Source organism: Mixophyes fleayi, chromosome 9 (assembly GCF_038048845.1).
Source record: "Mixophyes fleayi isolate aMixFle1 chromosome 9, aMixFle1.hap1, whole genome shotgun sequence".
Taxonomy (NCBI): domain Eukaryota; kingdom Metazoa; phylum Chordata; class Amphibia; order Anura; family Limnodynastidae; genus Mixophyes; species Mixophyes fleayi.
In genome coordinates, this window is record NC_134410.1 from 115,206,002 (window position 1) to 115,210,542 (window position 4,541).

Consider the following 4,541-nt stretch of genomic DNA (forward strand, 5'->3'; position numbering starts at 1 on the left):
CCCACATCAGCCAATCAGATCTTACATGTTTACTGCAAGTCAGGAGGAAGTGGCTGCTTGTGGTTGGTCGGGTTTGTTACAGATTGTACACCCAAATGCAATGTCGGTAAGTGCGCCCTTGTGAGTGGAAAGACATAGCAGATACAGGGAATAGGTGAGAATGGGGAATCAATATTATAACGATAAGTGCATAATTAGCAACACTTTACAGCAGTTTCCAGGGATATGTAACTGCTGAGCCGCTGCACAGAAGCACATTATGGGCAATACGGTCTCAGTGGACCTAGAAGCACTACATTACTGAATTTTATAACATACTTTTTTGCATTTGAAATACTCCTCTGTAATGTAAGATATTAAGGCTAGAGAATTACAGATACGGGGCAGCACGGTGGCTTAGTGGTTAGCACTTCTGCCTTACAGCACTGGGGTCATGAGTTCAATTCCCTACCATGCCCTTATCTGTGTGGAGTTTGTATGTTCTCCCCGTGTTTGCGTGGGTTTCCTCCCACACTCCAAAAACATACTAGTAGGTTAATTGGCTGCTAACAAATTTACCCTAGTCTGTGTGTCTGTCTGTGTGTGTTAGGGAATTTAGACTGTAAGCCCCAATGGGGCAGGGACTGATGTGAGTGAGTTCTGTGTACAGCGCTGCGGAATTAGTGGAATTATAAATAAATGGTAATAATAATATGGTTTTTCCGGCAGCAAATTTGCTAAACGATATCACGAAAGAAGAAAAAACAGCATTTGCATTGTGCCTCTGTGTGTTTTCTTCTTTTGACAATGACCTTTTGTGACTGTTTACAAAATAACGTGGATAAATTAATAAAAACACATCATGTACCTTTGGTAATAGCGTTGGATCAATGTAACACATAAACAACACTATTCAAGTTAACCATAGATGTCTATCTGGGCCATGCAACACCAGATGATTCATTTATCCATAGAACACTTTCTGCGCTCAGCAGGGAACTAAGATTGTCTGAAAGCAGAAGGGTCAATTGGATCGGAGGCTTGGTGTAAGAGGAGCAACTGTCCATTACTGAACACAAGCCATTGTTATTTCTATAGGTAGACATTCTGCAGTAACCAGGTATCTTCTGTCTTAAGTCTTCTACTGCATATCCCAATAAAATCTGCTGCCTTCACCATTCTCTTATTGTACATCTTACACGCTGCAATCACATCGCGGCCTTCAATGCCAAGACATTTTTTCCAGCATTGGCTTCGAAATGTATCCTACGAGTCATCATTGATGTTGGCGATGAGTTGATCGTAATGACATGAGATGGAATAGATGTTGCATTGTCCGAACAATTGGAGCTAGACCCTATGAAGATGATGCCATCAAAAGCCAGCAGCCATTGGGAGCGCACGCAGGAGGACACAGCTGGTTTCTCCAAGGAGAGAATGGATTTCATATCATCTCAGGCCCTTTGCCTGTCGGCCGTTGATCTCCTCGATTTCATCTCTGGCTCCGAGATTCCCTGTGGAAATGGGGAGGTGAAGGCACTGCTTTGCTGACCCATATACAATCTTGACAGGAGCAGAATAAAGGATTTGGCATTAGGACTGGGCAGGCGGCTGTCAAAGACGAGGTCAAAAGGTTAGACAGTGATGGTCTGAGTGTGAGGAGGGTGGACAGAGGTGGAAAGGATGAAGAGAATATTGTGTTGGAAGGCTGAAAGATAAAGAGTGGAGAGCCATGATTTTCCACAAGGTAGGGTCCCAAAGCAATGCTTGGCTAAACCCCAAATTCAGAGAGTAACTCATTGAACCTAATGTTTGTAATCATAGTGGTTAACACGTCTGCCTTACAGCACTGGAGTCATGAGTTAGAGTCCTGGCACTTATTGTTGTCCACTTCCACAAGAACCTGACAATACAGTGCAAGCGGTGTATATGTGCAGTGCGACAAATTTGGCATGCTTTGGCAGCTTGGTAACTCAGTGGTTAGCACTTCTGACTCACAGCACTGGGGTCATGAGTTCAGTTCCCGACCATGACCTTATCTGTGTGGAGTTTGTATGTTCTCCCCGTGTTTGCGTGGGATTCCTCCGGGTGCTCCGGTTTCCTCCCACACTCCAAAAACATACTGATAGGTTAATTGGCTGCTATTAAATTGCCCTTAGTTTCTCTCTGTGTGTGTGTGTGTGTGTTAGGGGATTTAGATTGTAAGCTCTAATGGGGCAGGGACTGATGTGAATGAGTTCTCTGTACAGCGCTGCGGAATTAGTGGCGCTATATAAATAAATAGTTGATGATGATGATCTTCCTTTTGTCATAATAAATAATAGGCTCCTGTTGACTTGCATATAGCCGCACATACAGACTTAGGCAGCTTGTTATATTCGGGTGGGGGCTGCAACTCCCAGATTGCTTTGCCAGTTAAGGTCAACTAAAGTTACCCACAATTCCTATACCATAAATATAAAATTTAAAATACTTTGCCTGACAAATAGAATATTACAAGTCATTTATGATGGGCTGTTACAGTGCACGAATGTCCGTTACTTTTGCCACATGCTTGTGGACACGTGTACAATGTGTGAAATTACTATAAACTGAAAATCAATTTGAAATATAAGAGAATAGTTGATCCCCAAGATAAAAAGAAAACATGAAAGAACTATATGGTAAGGTGACTTATTCACATGGTGAGGACTGAAGACAATGAACCATTCTTGGGCGGGTCCTTGAGGATAAGCGAGTAGAAGAGACAGGGATGGGGACAGGTGCAGGTGTGACAGCCCCCAACCCCTAAAAAAAACATACCCTCAGTAGCGTTCGTGGACGCCTCCTTTCTGCTATACATTTCTGATTTTAATAAAACAAAATGAATGACAGATTGCTGTGACCCTTTTACAAGGCCAAGTGGAGCTGAGTTTTGAAAACACAGAAGTGTAAACATTAGGGGTGGGGAGCGGATTTTAAATGAATGACAAGTTCATTTTTTTACCTACCGTGCATCAGTGGTGGATCCAGGTGGGGGGGGGGGCATTCGGGGCAATCTCCCCCTCTAGCAGGGGGCACACTCTCCATGCCTGTCTCTGCGAACGGACCTGCACATAGTGTGCAGCCATAGGCAGCCTTAGCTGCCAAAAAGGGGGCGGGGACTAAATCGTCCCTTCCCCCCTAAATCGCCCCCCTGGTAAAATTAGTTTCTAGATCCGCCACTGCCGAGCATATTAGCCTAGGGCGGCCTATACACTTCAGCGGCTGCTGGATTCCATGGCATTTATGTGCAAAAATTGCTGGTTATTGACATTTCAGCTTAAACGACCATGACCCCCATTAAGCAAGTTATGCTGAAGCAATACCCTAGGGTTTCCCAAACCCAGTCCTCAGGACCCCTAACAGTGCAGGTTTTCCAGATCTCCTTGCTTCCTGACTGACACAATGTAACAAGTCCACAGGTGGTATAATTATTTCCCTGGAAAACCTGCCCTGTTAGGGGACCTGAGGACTGGGTTTGGGAAACACTTCACTTCCCGAACCGATTCAATTCTCCCTATGTGCGCAGAGTTGACCTCTGTTAGTGGGTAACCGGACAAGTGATGTCACGAAAGCCAAAACTGAACTGTATAAGCCCCTCCCAAAATACCAGCCATTATCTTTAAATATTTTAACACATCTTTGCATATGGCCACTGTAAGCTTTTAATTCTTCCACTATATGACCTTGGTCATTAAAATAACCTTTATATAACAATATGTTATGTTACGATACATTATCACTGTATGCTAGGATTCCTATATGTGTCTATTCTCCTATTCTAAGACATAAACAGCACTTAGTATTAAACCACCCAGCTGCCAGGCCCCCTTGTTTTGTTTGTTTCCCACTAAAAAGCTTCCTCACCTTTTCATGTTTGTCTCATCATATCTGATGGAGTAGACTGAGCAGCTCTCTTTACCTGACTTCAAAACTGAAATCTGCCTGTTGAAAGGAGATGTGGTGGGATGGAGAGAAGCTGCAAGTTCCTGCAAATCTCCTTTCATCCCGGAACTCTTTGACGTGCGAATCCTCCCCGGGGGCCTTGATGAACTGAAGCAATGCCTTAGAAAGGCAGGGATCACTGGCCACCGTACATGAAAGAGCTGTCCTAACTTGTTTAAGCATTACCTGCTTCCTAAGCTTTAGCTTATAACCTATTTCATGCTCTAAGTGCAGCTGTGAAAGTCACAGACACAGCTAAGGTTTTGTTAAAAGAAAAAAAAAAAAGATATTTTTTGACATTGCTATGAGAGAAAAAAGAATAAACAGTGGTAGCCACAGCAGGTGGCAGTGTGTGAAAGCAAGGATGGACCATGTCCAGATAGACCAAGGGGTATATTCACTAAACTGCTGGTTTGGAAAAGTGGAGATGTTGCCTATAGCAACCAATCAGATCCTAGTTCTAATTTATTTAGTACATTCTACAAAATGACAGCTGGAATCCGATTGGTTGCTATAGGCAACATCTCCACTTTTTCAAACCCGCAGTTTAGTAAATATACTCCCAAAATGCTTAACTAACGATTTTTGTATGTTAC

At 43.4% G+C, this 4,541-nt stretch overlaps 1 long non-coding RNA gene across 2 annotated transcripts; it reads right to left on the reverse strand.

Moving 5' to 3' along the window:
- Positions 1 to 749: 749 nt before the first annotated feature.
- Positions 750 to 4,186, reverse strand: LOC142101038 (uncharacterized). 2 transcript variants are annotated; one of them, XR_012678956.1, is made up of 2 exons: positions 3,868 to 4,186; positions 750 to 1,493 (listed from the first exon to the last, which is right to left on the reverse strand). It is a non-coding gene; the product is annotated as an uncharacterized LOC142101038 (long non-coding RNA). The 2 variants fall into 2 exon arrangements; XR_012678955.1 differs by having other exon boundaries at positions 750 to 1,590.
- Between the last annotated feature and the right edge of the window lie 355 nt (positions 4,187 to 4,541).